The following is a 20,478-nucleotide window of genomic DNA, read 5'->3' as shown; positions in this document are numbered from 1 at the left end:
GGTGTGAGCACGGGTCTGTGGGGTGCGAGCATGGGTCTGTGGGGTGCGAGCACGGGTCTGTGGGGTGCGAGCACGGGCCCATGAAGTGTGAGCACGGGTCTGTGGAGTGTGAGCACGAGCCTGTGAGGTGCGAGCACGGGTCTGTGGGGTGCGAGCACGGGTCTGTGGGGTGTGAGCACGGGCCTGTGGAGTGTGAGCACGAGCCTGTGGGGTGTGAGCACGGGTCTGTGGGGTGTGAGCACGGGCCTGTGGAGTGTGAGCACGAGCCTGTGAAGTGTGAGCACGGGTCTGTGGGGTGCGAGCACGGGCCTGTGGAGTGTGAGCACGAGCCTGTGAGGTGTGAGCACGGGTCTGTGGGGTGCGAGCACGGGTCTGTGGGGTGTGAGCACGAGCCTGTGGGGTGTGAGCACGGGTCTGTGGGGTGCGAGCACGGGCCTGTGGAGTGTGAGCACGAGCCTGTGGGGTGTGAGCACGGGTCTGTGGGGTGTGAGCACGGGTCTGTGGGGTGTGAGCACGGGTCTGTGGGGTGTTGAGCACGGGTCTGTGGGGTGCGAGCACGGGCCTGTGGGGTGCGAGCACGGGCCTGTGGGGTGTGAGCACGGGTCTGTGGGGTGTGAGCACGGGTCTGTGGGGTGCGAGCACGGGCCCGTGAAGTGTGAGCACGGGTCTGTGGAGTGTGAGCACGAGCCTGTGAGGTGTGAGCACGGGTCTGTGGGGTGTGAGCACGGGTCTGTGGGGTGTGAGCACGGGTCTGTGGGGTGTTGAGCACGGGTCTGTGGGGTGCGAGCACGGGCCTGTGGGGTGCGAGGACGGGTCTGTGGGGTGCGAGCACGGGCCTGTGGGGTGTGAGCACGGGTCTGTGGGGTGCGAGCACGGGTCTGTGGGGTGTGAGCACTGGTCTGTGGAGTGTGAGCACGAGCCCGTGAAGTGTGAGCACTGGTCTGTGGAGTGTGAGCACGAGCCCGTGAAGTGTGAGCACGGGTCTGTGAACTGCGAGCATGGGTCTGTGGTGATGAGTGTGGAATGAAAATTGCTGAAACTTTCCATGGGGGTGCGGGGAGGCAGTGTGGTGGATGATGGGTGATATCTAATAATACATAAAAGCCTAATTAATATACAACAGAAAAGTCTCATTTGCATTTAATGGTCACTTAACACAAAAATGTTACCTGGGTAGAACAGTGGCAGAACGAGTGCGAATAGTTACGTTGTTATTGTTACACTGTATTGGCACAGCGAGTATCAGCATCAGAGGCACAAGTTACAGTGATAGCCAGAAAGTTATTTTCTATCTTTTGTTTTACTTGTAGTTTTAAACTGACTGAAGAAATTTGTAACTTTTGCCAGCTGTGGAAGGCCTGGCTGGAGTGACACATGATAGTGTGGATAAAGAGGTGACTGTGAGGAAGAAAAAGAGGGAGGAGGAGAAAAGAGAGGAGGGAGAGAGTAGGAAGGAGGAAGAAGAGGGGTGAAGAAGTCAAAAGGAAAGAAATTCAAAAGTGTGAGACAGAGAGGGGAAATAAAACAGAAAGAATTGTGAGAAATGGTGTTAGGAGGAGATTCGAGAAACAAAGAAATTACATCAAAAGAAGATAATAAAACAACGTAACAAAAACAAAATTAAAAGGCCTTTTTAAATAATATATTCAGGATGATAACATGAATTTTTTTAGAATGCCAATCTCTATTAGCGCGAAAAGATGTGTGTAAAAGTTATTGTCTAAATTACAAGAGGGTGAGAATGGGATTCCAGTGGGCTTTCTGTCATTTAATTTTCCTATGAAACTTTAGCTACAGTGTGGTTGCCACAATTGGCCTTAGCATCAAAGAAGAGAGTAACAAAATTAGAGAAAATCACAGCAAAGAGGAAGAATGATATGTCGGGAAAGAGAGAGAGAGAGATAGAGAAAGGAGGTGACACAAGAGGGAAAGGAGAAAGTTGCATACAAGGGGAGAGCCTAACAGAGAGAGAAACTTCTTCTGACCCCACTAAACCCACATTGCTGGGGAGTCCTATCAGTACGAATGAGGTAAGTGGACCATGTTTGAATATTATCAATAAATGTCTGATAAAATTTTTAGTAAAATAAGATGCTAAATTTAATGAGGTAGATTTTTGCCTTCACTGCCTGGGCAGTAATCTACTGGAGTGGACCTCTCGCCTGTTATAGAACTCATAATATTATCATAACATTTATCCCTATGTGTAACAAAATCACAATGTGTTCATAAAGAGTGCATTTATGTTTAACTACACAGAGTGCACAGTCTTCCACACAATAGTAGCTAGTGTGAGTGAAGCTATGCCACTATGCAATTTATTTAAATTTCACTTCAATTTTCTTTGCATAGTGATTAACATGAAAATATTAATTTAGCACACAGCTTCAAATTTAATGCAAATCTGTCTTTGTCCTCACATTTTTCCATTGCCTACTTGATAGAAAACTGGTCTTGTCACATTCCCAACTAAGCGTTCCAAACATAAATGAGTGAATTCCCTCACTGCATTCCCCAGCTGCCTTATGCCAGCAGTGACACTCCATATAGTTCCCTTCCTGCCTCAGTGGCTGTCATAACTCAGTATTGTGATGGCATCATTGCAAGAAAAGCCTAAAATTTCAAAAGGTTTCCACTTACAGGCAGAGACCTTGTAAACTGCAGACTTGGGTTTGCTAGTGCCTAATCTAAGTAGCTCATCAGGTCACCTCAATCCATTGGCCTGCATCTACCACCCAAGCTCACTCCCACACTGGCATAATGCATCTCCTGTTCCTAAACAGTGGCTAAAATGCCAATCTTCTACATTTCTTTAACTCGCCTGGAAACTCCTCCTTGTATTTAATGTCATTTAATAACAATACGCTGGTTTGTGTTTGTTATAAAACAGTCACTTGAAGCAATTTGTAACACAATTTCTGCTTGATGCAGCGAGCTCTTGTAGCCCAAGGCACCGCAAAATGTATCAAAAGTGATTTCCACAGAGGCACTGGAAATGTTTCGGCTTATCAGCAATAACATTTCTTTTGTTTAGAAGGCTATTGGCTTCATAAATTTCTTAAGAAATAGGTGTGTGAGTGATATGTGGCCTAGTTCACCATTCTTTCGAATTTATACACTCAATCACAATCACTTACATTTTGAAATACACTTTTTGTAGATGAGATTATTATTATTATATATCTTAATACACTTTGTTCTGTAATTCTCCCCCCACCTCTTTGTATATACTATTCACCAGTCAGGAGAAGGTGCAGGAGACTGATTTCTAGGTTTCTGATAATGGAACGATAATCGAGTCAACAACTTCATTATCATTGTATCAAGTGACTACCAGGATGGTAGATAGCGAACTAAATGGACCTTGGTCTTTTTTCCTCTAGCAATTCCTATGTTCCTATGAATTCTGTGACTACTTGCTAGAAACTTGGTGCCTAGTAGTTTCCTAATGGCTCCCCGGGTAAGTGCACATCCTGCTGTGGTGCTGAGCCATACTGACAATGAAAGCTTCAGGTTAGATCCCTGGCCTGTGCTGAATTAGTTAATCTCAGTTGGGGAAGTGCGGGTGGTAAAATGGCCAACAAGGACCCTGTAATTGGTCTCAGTGCCCCTGGGCTAACGAGAGGAAGTAAACTAAAGCAGGGCTCACACTCCTGTTTATCCAGTGACATGTGCTTGTGTGGTTCAAGACTGGCTCCAATTTTCCCAAGGTTAACTAGGCACCTAACACCAACCAGGTTCACACATGAAGAATAGTCATTTACTTGTGGAACCATAATCCAGCACTTTCAGGACAAGAGGGAAGAAACTTGGGAAGAAATCTATGTGCCCACTGATATTCCCTAATTTTTCCATTCCCAAACAGCTCTGCCAGATCAGAAGCTTGTCAGAAAGGGAATTCTAGGAGTGAATTTGCATTCGTTGGATGGCGGATAATGCACTGGTCATACCTGGGAACCAAAAGGCCTTAAAATGAGATTGGATCATTAGTATTTTTTATGGCCCTCCCAGTGTATTGTGTGTAAGACTGCCAAAATAACTGGGTGAAATTTCTAGTACTAGCAGCTTGTAAAGGGCTGCTGGTAAGTTTGCAAGACCATTCCTTTTTTGGTGAGGGGGGGAAATGGTGTCATGATAGATGGCTCCAGCAACAAGTCTGTCGTTTGAGACTAAACTCATTCAGGAACAGGTAAGCTGGGAGGCGTCCCTATTAGAAGGTCAGGGCCACTGAGGAGAAACATTAAACTATAGTCCACAGAGCTGCCTTGCAGCACCAATTAACAATGACTGCAGTGCTTCTCAGGCATTCCAGCTAAATTATGGGGAGCTGTCCCATTCACATCTGTGCACTGGGTACTTGGGACGCCAAGTGCATTGGGCGTTGAACAGTCTTCAGTGCCCAATAACTTGTCTCCAGGTGTCAAAGATCACACTATCAGCCCCAGTGGATTGATACTGAAGGTACTACAGCACTGTGCTGCCAATGGTTTTCATTGACGAATGAAATCAAGATCTGTGTGTACACTGAACCCTGGAGTCACTTGGCTACTTGAGTAAGTGTTACATTCCAACTCGAAAGCCCTGAACACTAAATGGTATTGCAGCTTTTAAAGCAGCTACCTTTTCGACCATAAGCAAATTGTAGTCATGAATTTCTGCCTAATTCTAAAACAAAACATTACAGAACTGCTTAAAGGAAGTGAGTTAAACCACATCCCACTTCCTGATTTGTAGCTTTTGGTCAAAGGAAATTTATTAAAACTTTTTTTTTTGTTTAGACGCAGAAATTCTCCTGGAGGCTTGAAATCTCAGCCCCATCTCATGTCACAACAATGCAGATCATTCCAAGCATTTCCTATATTTACCTGTTGCGATATCTCGCTTCTTCAGGCCCACACAAAATAACCAGATAGGTGACAGCACAAGTTTATTTGCCAAAAGGAGCAATCATTTTCTCAGATTTCTCTGCTGATCATTAGTTGATCAGGTCTCTTAAAAAGCTGCTTTGTTTAACAGGATTTTTGATGTGGTTTCAGAACAGTGATCTCCGTATATTGCTCTCCCCTTTTTTACACTTCACAATGAAGAGCCAGTCGCTGTAGTGCTTGTTTCACAAGCCGCCCGATTTTCACACCGCTCAACACCAATTTCACCTCAGGAGAGTCAAAACTCCTTCAAAGAGCCAACACAGGCACAATAGGCTGAATGGCCTCCTTCTGTGCTGTATGATTCTTTGATTGGCTGCCTGCATTTCTTTAGTGAAACTGGTGGCCATAACCCAATTGTTCAACTCAGATGTTTGTAAGCCTATGATTTTGGGCTGCATATAGTGACACCACTATTCCCAGCCAGAACGGAGATGATTGGGTAATTCCCCCGTAAATTACGCCAGGAGACTGCGCTGCTGTAACTGACTGGGATTGATTTTACACACATAATTTGTATTATGTAATTATCCTCCACTAACTGCATTTTGCTGGGAAAATCACTGTACTTTTATCAGGAGACATTGCTGTAGTTTCGGTCATGAGATCTGTTTGCTGTAGATCATAGAGACTCTTTTTAAATAGACTCTGTAGACTGTTTGCTGTAGTGCGCTGTTTAAACAGATTCGGTTTGCTGAGTAAATAGACTGTTTGCTGTGAGTCCTGCCATAAGTCCCCCCTCCCCCTGCCACTTCCAACTCATTGTGACACAGTAGTGTCAATAGACACTCCGATGATTTTGTTGATTTACTGCAGGCTGGCTGGCTTACATTATGGGGTGCAGACAGTGGAGTAACAACTGTGCAATTGCAAATGGCTGCACGTGAGTAGTGTAAAAGCACCTAATGGCTCACAATAACCTGTGATCTTTGGCAATAACAACAGATCCTGGGTCCAATTAGGAAACTAAAATATCCAATGGTTAATAAAACTTACCTGCCTCAGTGTAGCTTTGGTTATTTTTGATCACCTTGTTTCTACAGTGGCCATTTTTTTAAAAAAGAAGACATTTCTCAGCATTCCCTCTAATTGAGCCATTTTCTTCCAATAAACAGAAAAAGTAAAATTAAAATAAAAATTGCATTTTTTTATATTAGCAATTTTCTTTCCTTTTCTCTCCTGGAGGCAGAGGCTCCTGCAGCATCCCTCCAACATTCAAGTTGCCTACTGTGTATGAGCAAAGTCAGTGAGTGTTGGCAGGCTATTCGACTCTGAGGGGCATCAGAATGTAATTCTGCTCTCACCCGATATCCACACACATGCACTTTCCAGCAGGATCACTGGCTAATGATCAGGAGCCGGGAGCCATGGGTGATTTTCTTTTCCCTCCCTAGCCCACGGGGTGCTGAAGCCATTTGCTCCTCCCCTCAGCCATGATCAAGTAACTCAGCACAACTGTGGCAATCTAACATAGAACCTTTCTGGTCTGTAGGGCACAGTCCAACACCAAGCGCACATTTATCACCAGGTACAGAGACTGCAAAAATATCAGTCAACAGATAGAACAGTTCAAGTTTGCTCACAAGCAAAAGGCACCCTTCCTTCATCAGAACAAAGCTATCCACTTTGTAGGTCGGATTATATGCATGTATTGCTAAACTCAAGGTCAGAAACAACCATCATCGTGATGAAAGCTGAAAGTGCGCCTTTAAAAATAAACTGCATTTTGCAACTGTCAGAATGCCACCAAAAGGAAGTGGACAAATAGAGAACCAAAAACGAAGAAGTAACAAGATAGAAGTCTATAAATGAGGAAGCAAATTGCCTCTTACATTTACCAGCACTGTTAAACTGTTTCATTACACGGTAAAGTTTTGAAAATGTGCCTATGCTAGGCTTGGTTGTTGATTGCATGTAAAATAAAAAGTCCCCACTGGATCTTTACATTCTCTTCATCAACCAGCCTAGAGTTGGATCTGTTTTGGTTATCAGTGATCGATTGCCTTATCTTTAACAAACACGATATGGGGTATATTTTGCTTTGTTTGTAAAGTTGAATAATCTTTTTTTCACTAAACTGTTATTGTAAAGTTCCTGAGTTTAGTAAAATAATATTTTCTTTAACTTTACACATATGCCCCTTGGTCAACAGCATCTCGTGAGTTAACGCTGTCTTGTGACAGGAAACATTGACTTCCTCTTTCATGCCTTAGTGGAAAAGCAGTAACCACCTATTGGTTGCTCAATCCTTCTTGTCATTCGTTGTATGAAACAGGAATTAATATAAGTACAAGGAGACCTGAACATTTGTAAATTTCTTTCACTGCCTCAAGTATTGTCTACATGTGTTTATGTTGCTCTGTCAACTGTTAGGAGGTGTCTTAAGGCATGATTGTAATGCGGAACGACTCAGGAAGTGTTTCTGCAATGCAGATTCAAGTCCAGAGTGCTGTAAAAGTCAACCATTATTTTACTTTTCTGCAGTTGGACGTCTTATGTCACCATGTCTAAGAGTCTCCAAATCAAGCTATAGAAAATCCATACGTCCCACTTATCTAAGTCCAAAGATCTGAGATGCAGGTTGGTGGAACTAAGGCTTAGGGACCCTTAGGGACCAGGGATACTGCCTGAGATTACCAGCTAAACAATTGCCTCTTACTCGTACAGAAAACTGGTAAGCTAGCTAGGACCCCACTAGCCGTTAGGACCTTGGCTTGCAGAGATTTCTGGAGCTGAGTAGAAAGGATCCCAGCATGCAGTGACTCCTCCAACTTCCACTAGTTAGCTAGGTTGGTTGATCAATCAATGGTGCCCTGGAGAATTGTGGACATTCCTGATTCAGGTATTAGATTACCAAGTCTGCCACAGGCAGTTGACTTGACTACAAACTTCCATCATCAGATGTGTCATCTTAGAGTTACCTTCACCCCATAGAGGCCCAATATACCCCACACATCCTTCCCCTCCCCCCCCCCAGAATATTGTTTTTCCTTCTCTGAAGTAGTATTATGGTCTAGGGAATTTCAGTTTGTTCCTAGATTGTGCATCAGTCATAATGGGAAATTCCAGGATAAAAGTATTGGCAAGTCCCTGAGTGGAATGTCCCAATAAAACAAAAGAAGACTTATCAGTAAGAGAATTGAGATTGTTTCTTCATAATATACTGATTCAAATTTCTTAATGTCATACAATGTAAACGAGGGATATCTTTATATGGTGTTGATGTGGAAGGACAATTGAACATTGACATTTATTATATCTGAATAAAACAGAGACTAAAGACTTTGAAGCAGTTAACGTATGATCCTCCATGTACATGTTTCTAGGTAGGGAGGCCTATCTCCCTTCCCCCACTTCCCAGGCAGCACAATAGATCCCTAGATGAAAACTACTGCCAAGTGAATAGCTGGGGTATTTGCATACAGAGTGAAGAAGTCCCTAAGCAACCCCTTTCAAAGTATTGCCAGATGATATCATTGGAATTAATTAGATTTTATTTAAAGCAGTAATGTGCTTGTCATCCTCTGACATTCAATTTGATGTAATTTTCATAATAATTGACCAGTTTTAACATCCATATTGGGAAAACCATTGTAAACTAATGTAGTCACTACAATTTAATACCCTTCCCCTGCGTTTCTTTCTGTGCCTCTTTCCTCCCTTTAAGGCTCCCTTACCCTATGCCAATCACTACTTGGCCTGGGACCTGATTCACCTTACCCAGAGGATTGGTCAGTCTGGATCAGGAGAAGGCATTTGACAGGGTGGATCATGAAAACTTGTTTAGGACTCTGCGGGCTTTCGAGTTCAGGTTGCATTTCATCACTCGGATCCGACTGCTGTACGCTTCCGCGGAGTGTCTGATTAAGGTTAATGGATCTTGACTCCTTCTGTTTGGGAGAGGAGTAGGTCAGCGATGCCCCATGTCTGGCCAATTATACACCACCTGTGTGGAGCCTTTCCTGCACCTCTTGCGAAGGAGGTTGTTGGGATTGGCTCTGCGTGAGCTGGGCGTGGAGGTGGTCCTTTTGGCTTACGCCGATGACGTGCTCCTCATGGTTATGGACCCCATTGACTTATGAAGGATGCACGAGTGCCAGTACGTGTACTCTACCACGTCCTCTGCAAGGATCAACTGGGACAAATGTTCTGGACTCTTGGTCGTTGGACTCTCTGCCGGAGGAGCTCTGGCCCTTTGCCTGGAGCATCACCCACCTCTGATACCTGGCAAGAGCTCGACACCAAAGTCATGGTTTGCCTAGGACGCTGGACAGGACTGCTCTGAAAGCTGTCCTACAGGGGTCGAGTGCTGGTCATAAGCCAACTGGTGGCCGCTATGCTAGGGTACCGGTTAGTCACTTTGATCCCTCCCCCTGAGCCTGTCACCAAGATCCAGAGGGCGGTAAGGCACTGGTGTGCCTCCAACTTTCTGTCTTCAGACCCTGCAGAAATACCTGTATGTTGAGGATCCTCCCAAATGGTTTGCACTGGCGATGATTTTCTTCCGTCAGATGCATGGCCTGAAATATGACAGGTGGCTCCTTTTCATCAAGTTGCAGGGCACACAAGCGGCCTTGTGGGAACTGCCTGTCTTTTAGCAAGATCTTATCAGGGTCTGGAACATGGTTGCCTCCAGCTGGAGCTCTCCATCAGAAGTGGCGGATCTCCTGGTGAAGCCGCTACTACTCTGCATTGACACCTCCGCATGGCTGGCTTGGGCGACACGTGGCTGACGGAGCAGAGGGCCCAGACTGGGACGTTAACCGGGTACCTGCGATCAGCCCGCAAGCGTGGCCCTGACCTTCCGGTCACTTGCAATTTTAATTCTCCGTCCTACTCTGACATCTCTGTCCTCGGCCTCCTACACTGTTCCAATGAAGCTCAACGGAAGCTCGAGGAACAGCACCTCATCTTTTGATTAAGCAAAAGATGAGGTGCAAAAGAGTAACTAGGGAGAGAGTAGGGCCTCTTAAGGATCAACAAGGTCATCTATGTGCGGAACCACAAGAGATGGGTGAGATCCTGAATGAATATTTCACATCAGTATTTACGGTTGAGAAAGGCATGGATGTTATGGAACTTGGGGAAATAAATAGTGATGTCTTGAGGAGTGTACATATTACAGAGAGGGAGGTGCTGGAAGTCTTAACGCGCATCAAGGTAGATAAATCTCCGGGACCTGATGAAATGTATCCCAGGACGTTATGGGAGGTTAGGGAGGAAATTGCGGGTCCCCTAGCAGAGATATTTGAATCATCGACAGCTACAGGTGAGGTGCCTGAAGATTGGAGGGTAGCAAATGTTGTGCCTTTGTTTAAGAAGGGCGGCAGGGAAAAGCCTGGGAACTACAGACCAGTGAGCCTGACATCTGTAGTGGGTAAGTTGTTAGAGGGTATTCTGAGGGACAGGATCTACAGGCATTTGGAGAGGCAGGGACTAATTAGGAACAGTCAGCATGGTTTTGTGAGAGGAAAATCATGTCTCACGAATTTGATTGAGTTTTTTGAAGGGGTAACCAAGAAGATAGATGAGGGCTGTGCAGTAGACGTGATCTACATGGACTTCAGCAAAGCCTTTGACAAGGTACCGCATGGTAGGTTGTTACATAAGGTTAAATCTCACGGGATCCAAGGTGAGGTAGCCAATTGGATACAAAATTGGCTTGACGACAGAAGACAGAGGGTGGTTGTAGAGGGTTGTTTTTCAAACTGGAGGCCTGTGACCAGCGGTGTGCCTCAGGGATCGGTGCTGGGTCCGCTGTTATTTGTTATTTATATTAATGATTTGGATGAGAATTTAGGAGGCATGGTTAGTAAGTTTGCAGATGACACCAAGATTGGTGGCATTGTGGACAGTGAAGAAGGTTATCTAGGATTGCAACAGGATCTTGATAAATTGGGCCAGTGGGCCGATGAATGGCAGATGGAGTTTAATTTAGATAAATGTGAGGTGATGCATTTTGGTAGATCGAATCGGGCCAGGACCTACTCCGTTAATGGTAGGGCATTGGGGAGAGTTATAGAACAAAGAGATCTAGGAGTACAGGTTCATAGCTCCTTGAAAGTGGAGTCACAGGTGGATAGGGTGGTGAAGAAGGCATTCAGCATGCTTGGTTTCATTGGTCAGAACATTGAATGCAGGAGTTGGGATGTCTTGTTGAAGTTGTACAGGGCATTGGTGAGGCCACACTTGGAATACTGTGTACAGTTCTGGTCACCCTATTATAGAAAGGATATTATTAAACTAGAAAGAGTGCAGAAAAGATTTACTAGGATGCTACCGGGACTTGATGGTTTGACTTATAGGGAGAGGTTAGACAGACTGGGACTTTTTTCCCTGGAGAGTAGGAGGTTAAGGGGTGATCTTATAGAAGTCTATAAAATAATGAGGGGCATAGATAAGGTAGATAGTCAAAATCTTTTCCCAAAGGTAGGGGAGTCTATAACGAGGGGGCATAGATTTAAGGTGAGAGGGGAGAGATACAAAAGGGTCCAGAGGGGCAATTTTTTCACTCAAAGGGTGGTGAGTGTCTGGAACGAGCTGCCAGAGGCAGTAGTAGAGGCGGGTACAATTTTGTCTTTTAAAAAGCATTTGGACAGTTACATGGGTAAGATGGGTATAGAGGGATATGGGCCAAGTGCAGGAAATTGGGACTAGCTTAGTGGTATAAACTGGGCGACATGGACATGTTGGGCCGAAGGGCCTGTTTCCATGTTGTAACTTCTATGATTCTTCTATGATTCTATAAGCACTATACAACCTTCTGGACTCAACATTGATTGCAATAACTTCAGACCATAACCACTGCTCTCATTTTCTCGCTCAGCAGGTTCTGGTAATGGTTCTGCTGTTGCCATTTACAACTCCTCTACACACATTTTTTGTTTCTTAACTTGTCCCATTGCCACCCTCCTTGCCTTGCACCATCATCCCTTTTGTCATTTAATCACTCCTACCCTCCACCCTGTCAGAGGCCTTCCCTTTTGTTCTCCCCTTTCTCCCCCTCTTTCCCTGGCTCTGTACTTGCTTAAAAACTGTTAAATCTTTAATTTCTTCCAGTTTTGACAAAAGTCATTGACCTGAAACATTATCTCGGTTTCTTTCTCCACAGATGTTGTCTGACTTATATAACAACATAAGAAATAGGAGCAGGAGTAGGCCATATGGCCCCTGGAGCCTGCTCTGCCATTCAATAAGGTCATGGCTGGTCTTTGACCTCAGGTCCACTTTCCCACCTGATCCCCACCTTGATTCCTAGAGTCCAAAAATCTATCAATCTCAGTCTTGAATACACTCAACGACAGCATCCACAGCCCTCTGGGATGGGGAATTCCAAATATTCACGACCCTCTGAATGACGAAATTCCCCCTCATCTCAGCCCTAAATGCCCGACCCCTTATCCTGAGACTATGAACCCCAGTTCTACACTCTCCAGCAGGGGAAACATCTTCTCAGCATCTACCCTGTCAAGCCTTCTTAGAGTCTTATATGTTTCAATGAGATCACCTCTCATTCTTCTAAACTCCAGAGAGTGTAGGCCCATTCTACTCAATCTTTCCTCATAGATCAACCCTTTTATCCCAGGACTTGCTGAGTATTTTCCAGCATTTTCTGTTTTTATATGCCCTCACTAATATGGTCATTATAGAAAATAATTGAGAGAGGCAAAGGTTTAATTGGTCACCAATTTACCTTCAATTCTTTCTCCATCCCCCAGCCATGACAACCTGACTGAGAATAGAAACTCACCACATCTCCAGCCTTAAATGTTCTCCAGCACCCTTCTGTCCTCTACCTCTGGCAGAGCTTTTAGCTGCTTCAGCTCTACTTTACACCTTTTCACTTCCGTACATCTCTCATCACCTTTACAAAGCTTCTCAGGTCCATTTTTTCAACTAAGCCTTTGGTCAACCATCCTAATCTTTCCCTACATGGCTCAGCATCCATTTTCTTGCCTATTTCTATTTGTGAAGCGTACTAGGTCATTTTTCTTTTACATTAAATGCACTATTTAAATACAAATTGTTGTTATTGGTTTAAACTGGTAAAAGGCCAATTTAGGACTGATATCAGGAAGAACTTTTTCACACAAAGAGTGATCAACAAGGTCTTCTGGGTAGGGTAGCGATAACAATCACCTTAGACTCATTCAAGAAGATGTGACGGGGAAGAACGTAAGATTTGTTTTCTGGAAGAAATAAGCAAAGATGGGATGAATGGCCTCCCGCATCTGTATTGATCATGTGATCTGGAATGGACTTTTGAGCAGGCAAAAACTTTGTACCGCTCACCAGCCATTTCATTTTGTTCTGTGGGAGTGGAGTCTGCGCTTATAGCTCAGTGAGGGGAGCGCGAATCATGTTCAGTGGGCAGGTTTCACGGTTCTTCCACAGAGGAAGCTCAATTCTTAGTTTGCGGAGGGTTCAGGGAAGGTTTTTAGGTTTGTTGAGCTGCTGTTTTACCATTTGCCAACTGTCTCATTTGTCCTGTTTTGGGGGGTGGGGTGCAGTGGGGGTCCATGATTCTTGCTCAGCATGGATGGGGGGAATCTGGGATTGTTCCTCAATGAGTAGTGTGCAATTCTCTCTCAGCAGAGGGAAGGTTTTTGGAATGTTTTAGCTACTACTTTAACGTTCCTTTGCTATTCTGCTGGTAATTTCACTGCCGATTTCATGCCCGAGGTCACTTGTCAGTTAATTTGATTGGCATTTTTGTCCTGCGTTCCTATACTTCATGGATTTACAAATAGCCTTTGTTTTCATTCCTGCTTCAGTGTCAGTCCCACTTGTGTGTCTATTAATGTTTAGATATTCTCATGTTTACTTTGCAAGATGTGCATTTACTGTCACTAAATTCCAACTTCTTTTAATTAAACCACTGCCAAATTCAGCCTGGATTATGTGCTCAAGTCTCCGGAGTGGGGTTTGAACCCACAACCTTCTAACTCCGAGCCAGGAGTGCTACCACTGAGACACGATTGACACTTGAGAAATCAAGCTTTCACTTCACCATAGCACAGATTCTTCCATTTCTCACTTGTGATGGGATGAACATTCACCTTTTAGTCAAGGCCAGTGACCCCCCCACCCTCTGCCCGGTGCTTAGGTGTTTTTACGAAGTGGGTAAAAGGGCAGCAGTGATTTAGTAGCATTTTGCCTCTATGAGGATGTCCTTTCAATGGCGGATTGGTTTCAAATAGAATTGGACCCCGTGGTTGGTTTATGCCACCTTAAAAGTATTTCATACTACAGTCATCACAAAGATTCTATCTAACATCAGATTTTGCATTAGTGATGGACACAGTGAAATATGAATAAGTGCGAAAATGAAATATTGGAGCCCTATCATCATGAATCACCATGATAACCTTGAAAGTAATACATTTTTAAGTGAAGGCTCCAGTGATACTAAAAGCTTTCATTTTGTCAATTATTTTAAATATTTAATTATCTTATGACTTCAGTACTTAACCTATCTCTTCCCCAACACTCTCTGCACTGGACAGTGTACATGATGGCAAAGCCAATGGAATGTTCTGTAAGAAAGCCTCAAATCCTACAGCAGATACCGGGGCGAAATTGATCTTAGCCAGTAGCATGAAACAGACTCCTAGCCAATTGTCAGCCCACTTTGACACCGCGCCCAATTTCCTTTTCCATTAATGAAAATCGGGCACGGTGTAAACCGGGCTGCCGATTCCCTACGAGCCCGTTTTGCGCTACTGGCCAAGACCAATTTCACCCCCACTATTTCCATGGAAACAAATGAAAGCCAAATTCATTTAAAGAAATAAATATTTCAAAATTTGTCCCCCATCCAATTTTCTCTCCCCTTGGTACCAACTAAAGTTCCTGGGTACACTCCAATAGCCCATCCAATTTGCCATTTTTCACGTGTGAACCTAGAGAGTGGCTGTTCAACTATAGGGGTCATCACAGCCTAACCCAAACCTTTCCATACCTGATGTAAATACTCATTTTCCAACAGGAGTTAGTGAATAATGATCAGCAGTGAGAACCCTGGCTAACTTTGCCTATCCCTAGTCAATGGTATTGAAGCTAATTGTACAACCACTCTTATCTAAAATCAGGAATATCTGTACATCTTTTTCATTCTCCCATTTAAAAGGTACAGCCTTATTAAGTACAGCGGGCTCTCAATACACAAGAGTCCAGAAAACATTTTGTCCTAAAGGTTGCGTAAGATCTTTTCTGCTCCTATTGCACATTCGTCCTCTTTATCTGTTCCAAATAACAGGCAAATTCCCAGCATGAGTCCTTTTTGAATTAGGTCAAGATGACACAATGGAATTACATCATCTTACTCTAGTCACCCTCTAATTACCACCCTATGAAAATAATGTTTTTTGTACTAGCAAACCTAACACAAAGGGATTAGTGGACTTGTGCTGAAGGAGTCACAAATCAAATATTTGCCTTTGATTACATAGCACTAAAAGTATGAGTTTCATCTCTACTGAGTGACCTTTGAATGGGTAGTGTCTTCATGAAAAACATCTTTGGACTTTTATGGACAGAACATGATAAATATCATGACAAAAAGCATTGCCGTGCATTTGCTTTTGCTACTTGTTCTTCTCCCCAACCAATACAAGGTTTGCCAAACACTTTTTTCCAATGAATTCAGTGGCCCATTTAGTTTCTTATTGTTTTGCATCAAACGGCATAGTTCCTGAATTCAAAACAGGATAAATAATGTACAATGTATTTAGGTATTCTATCTTCCACCTCACAACAAAGGTGATTGAGAAAGATCAGATTGCAGTTAACAATCTCAGTAATTTAAACGTTGCCTTTTCAACTTGAGAATAAACTCGACAGATAGAATGCTTTATAATTTTTTTAAAAATAGATCCAAATTACTGCAGTACGTAACCAGTCTCATTTCTGAATCAGATCCAAGATCAATGAAGGATTCTCTTACAGTACAAACAAAACTAGCCACAAATGCTGTATAAATGTTTACAGTCAAATCCTATGTAAATCACAAATTAAATCAGATCTTGTTTAATGCTCACTGATTTTGTGTGTACACTTAATGCATTTTTGCCTATGTATTCAACACAATTGGTTATCGGATTTCAGATGAGGTAATTATTTGAATAACCGTGGTTTTCAATAGAATTAAACATCAGTGCTGTTAAAAAATTGTATTATCGTGTTGATCGAACTCTGACAAATGGAGGTTGTCTGCCTCATGTTGTGCTTGCGGTGGAATGGACTTCAGCATTAGCCACCGTCAAGTACTCTGAGATCAGGTGCCATGATACTAGATGTGGAATAATGCAATGTCCATTGTGCCCCAGTGATGTGTCAGCTTGATTCAGTCAATAGCATTGTCACCTCTGGGTCAGAGGTACGGGGCTAACCGCTGGTTTGAGCCCTGAACCTAAGTGTGTAATTTAGGCTAATGTCTCGGTGCAGTACTGAGGGAGTACTGCAAATTAGAAGTCAGTTTGCGGATTTGAGAATCAAACCTCCAGGGAAATATGACCGAATGTTCCTCTATAATTTGCAGTGCTGTTTAATAACTGCTTAACAATATGCCTACAGTTATATGGCAGAGAGCTTCAATGTGCAGTACTTCAGATGTCCTTAAATTAATAAAAGTTAAAATAGGAACTGACTGAGAACAGCCAGCACTTCAGAGAGTAAACAGGCCATGTTTCCACAGAGCCAATTATATCAAGTACCTTGCCTAAAGTAGTTACAGCACAACCCGTCAACAGTGACTCCGGTTAACATTATTCGCTGACAGTGTTATTATAGAGAACGTTTCGCTCTGTATTCTCTCTTTCTTTAACATCCATTACTGATTTCTTTTTCACTGAAGAGTTCTTATCCTGGCTATAAGATATATTAGTTTGAGCCTGAGATTTTAAAGATGTTCCTATAACATTAGTAAATATTAACGTTTCAATTTAAGTGTGACAATTAATAGATATCCTAGCTGATTCCCCGTGGCATTGCTCTTGGAGAGTCAAGACCAAGTGTAGCCTTCGGATGGAGTGGGGCTAGAGGACAGGACGAAGGCATGCAGACATAATTCGGTTCCCTTTCCAGTCATACACAATATTCTTATTTTTATATATTTCCATTCTAAATTTGTATGTCTGCATTTATAATGGATTTCCACTGTGGGAGGGAGGAATTACATTGTGACAAGTTTACATAGGCCAGTTTCCATTATGAATGTGGACAAGTAGAATTTAGTATGGCAAAAGTGGACATGAAGTGTGAACTTTAACTCCCATACAGGATAGTTGATTCAGATCAATTGGCAGCTTTATTGAAGCTGGAATGATATCTGTTGAGAAAGAGGATTGAGGGTTGATAAAGATAATTAACAACATTGTTTGATTTTCTTTTGCCTAGGAGAGGTAGCGAAAGGAACTCAGCATTACATGAACTAACAGATCAACTTGTGGAAGTCTGGGAACGGAAGAATCATACAGAGTCTGCATAGCGTGGAATTGTTGGGCGAATTGGCCTTTTATGGCTCTTCTAATGTTCTTAGCAAGAAGTCATTGTGGTGAGCGATATAGAGAGACCAAAAAAGGGGAGAAAATATTTACCTTGTAGATGGTGGAAAGGCTTTGGGGAGTAAACATGGCCTGTTTACTCTCTGAAGTGCTGGCTGTTCTCAGTCAGTTCCTATTTTAACTTTTATTAATTTAAGGACATCTGAAGTACTGCACATTGAAGCTCTCTGCCATATAACTGGAGTCATACCTAGCACAAAGGAAGATGGTAGTGGTTGTTGGAGGCCAAGCATCTCAGCCCCAGGGCATTGCTGCAGGAGTTCCTCAGGGCAGTGTCCTAGGCCCAACCATCTTCAGCTGCTTCATCAATGACCTTCCCTCCATCATAAGGTCAGAAATGGGGATGTTCGCTGATGATTGCACAGTGTTCAGTTCCATTCGCAACCCCTCAGATAATGAAGCAGTCCGAGCTCGCATGCAGCAAGACCTGGACAACATCCAGGCTTGGGCTGATAAGTGGCAAGTAACATTCGCGCCAGATAAGTGCCAGGCAATGACCATCTCCAACAAGAGAGATTCTAACCACCTCCCCTTGACATTCAACGGCATTACCATCGCCGAATCCCCCACCATCAACATCCTGGGGGTCACCATTGACCAGAAACTTAACTGGACCAGCCATATAAATACTGTGGCTACGAAACAGGTCAGAGGCTGGGTATTCTGCGGCGAGTGACTCACCTCCTGACTCCCCAAAGCCTTTCCACCATCTACAAGGCACAAGTCAGGAGTGTGATGGAATACTCTCCACTTGCCTGGATGAGTGCAGCTCCAACAACACTCAAGAAGCTCGACACCATCCAAGATAAAGCAGCCCGCTTGATTGGCACCCCATCCACCACCCTAAACATTCACTCCCTTCACCACCGGCGCACTGTGGCTGCAGTGTGCACCATCCACAGGATGCACTGCAGCAACTCGCCAAGGCTTCTTCGACAGCACCTCCCAAACCCGCGACCTCTACCACCTAGAAGGACAAGGGCAGCATGGGAACAACACCACCTGCACGTTCCCCTCCAAGTCACACACCATCCCGACTTGGAAATATATCGCTGTTCCTTCATTGTCGCTGGGTCAAAATCCTGGAACTCCCTTCCTAACAGCATTGTGGGAGAACCGTCACCCCACGGACTGCAGCGGTTCAAGAAGGCGGCTCACCACCACCTTCTCAAGGGCAATTAGGGATGGGCAATAAATGCCGGCCTTGCCAGCGACGCCCACATCCCGTGAACGAATAAAAAAAAAGATTATTCAAACAACTTGCATCACTTGGTAAAGAAATGATGTGGAGATGCCGGTGATGGACTGGGGTTGACAATTGTAAACAATTTTACAACACCAAGTTATAGTCCAACAATTTTATTTTAAATTCCACAAGCTTTCGGAGGCTTCCTCCTTCCTCAGGTGAACGGTGTGGAAAACGGTGTGGACACCGTTCACCTGAGGAAGGAGGAAGCCTCCGAAAACTTGTGGAATTTAAAATAAATTTGTTGGACTATAACTTGGTGTTGTAAAATTGTTTACAATTGGTAAAGAAAGACATTGCAGACTAGAATTTCTGCTTCAGCTGCTGGCAGCCAATCCCTGTCTCCTCCCCATACTTGTTCACACTATTTGCATAGATTGTGTAATGACCTCTGATAAGTAAAAGCCACTATAATTGCACAGTTTATCTACAGTTTAGCTGATGGGGGAGGATAACAGCCTACTCCTTGACTCCAGTCTGGCTTATGCATTGTTATAATTATTTCAAATTATTGGTTTAAATACAGTTAAGTTTTAATATTTCGAGCCGACAGGGACCGGCAATGTTTTATTTGATTGAGGACTGATTTCTTTTTTTGACTATAATGGAGACCCAATGACAAAGATTGGTTTGTTGCAATATCAGGTCTCTCTCAACAAAGACTGGAATCATGCTGTATGTTAATGTTACCTTACATTTATCAATTATAGCAATGTGGTTCTTCTGTAGGCATTTTTAGTGAAGTTACTGCAAGTCCTACATTTTCTGCATTGAATTCAGTTCAGTCACAGTGGACTAGTGCACAGTAACTAAAACAGCAATCACTTAACACTAAGTGAAAAAGCAAAACTGTTCGGCATTTTAAAAGAACATTATAAGCTCCCTTGATGGTTGATCAAAACCTGGCGGTCGATTGTTACTCATGGGCTGGAACGCAGCCTAGCGAGCGGCCAGCCTGTCCAGGAGTGGCAGCGGGGAGGCTCAGCCTGTTTTAATGGCCCGGGCCTCATTAGCACGCCGACTTACTGACCAAAACGGCCTAGAAACCATCAAGAAACAGCTGCCTGGGAGTTAAAATTGGGCAGCTTGGAGGCCGGAGCCAAGGGCGGATTTCAGCACAGGGTAAGTGCATCAGAGGGCTCGAGGAAGGAATCGTCGTCAGGTAAAGAGGGGAAAGTCCGTGGCAGGGAGCACCAAGATTTCCTTTCCCACTCCAGTGCCCTCTGGCCCACAGGGAAACTTGTAAAAGATTAAACATTTACACTTATAGAGGCCTCTCCTGAACCTGGATCCAGATTATGACAGCTTTGGCCTGGCGGGGAAGCCACCACTGCCACCCCAACCCCACCCCCCTCAGGCCTCAGTTAAAAATAGCAGTCAGGGCCCGATGACATCAACGGAGCCCGTTCTGAATATTTAAAGAAGAATCCCGTCGGTTTCGGGCGGGTATCCTTGCAGCCTGCAATTTAAAAATGCAGTCGGCCAGATTGGGGCGGGAACGGAGTGGGTAACTCCCCCCATTTGGCTTTCCATTCCGACCGGAGGGGAGAGTTAAAATCGACCCCTTTGGGTCTGCACTAGTTATTCTCCCAGTGCAGGATCACCAAACTCTCCTGCAAACTGTCTCTGTGTCTGTGTCTGGGCCTGGATATGGAAATGAGGATCAGGTGTCGACATGCGAGCTTGTTGCTGGCCCAGCCCCCTTGGACAGAGCGATCCCGCCCCTTGATAAAATCCGGGCTCA

At 44.0% G+C, this 20,478-nt stretch overlaps 1 long non-coding RNA gene across 1 annotated transcript in view; it reads left to right on the top strand.

Annotated features, from left to right (window-relative positions):
• The window catches only part of LOC137327178 (uncharacterized), a 77,837-nt gene extending 60,042 nt beyond the window's left edge, over positions 1-17,795 (top strand). The window contains exon 4 of the long non-coding RNA XR_010964382.1: positions 17,322-17,795. This is a non-coding gene — a long non-coding RNA (uncharacterized lncRNA). The remainder of the gene's footprint in view (positions 1-17,321) is intronic.
• The last annotated feature ends 2,683 nt before the right edge of the window (positions 17,796-20,478 follow it).

The sequence above is a fragment of the Heptranchias perlo genome, chromosome 11 (genome assembly GCF_035084215.1).
Source record: "Heptranchias perlo isolate sHepPer1 chromosome 11, sHepPer1.hap1, whole genome shotgun sequence".
Lineage (NCBI taxonomy): Eukaryota > Metazoa > Chordata > Chondrichthyes > Hexanchiformes > Hexanchidae > Heptranchias > Heptranchias perlo.
The sequence above is the reverse complement of the archived record's forward strand: the minus strand, read 5'-3'. Positions and strand labels throughout refer to the sequence as shown.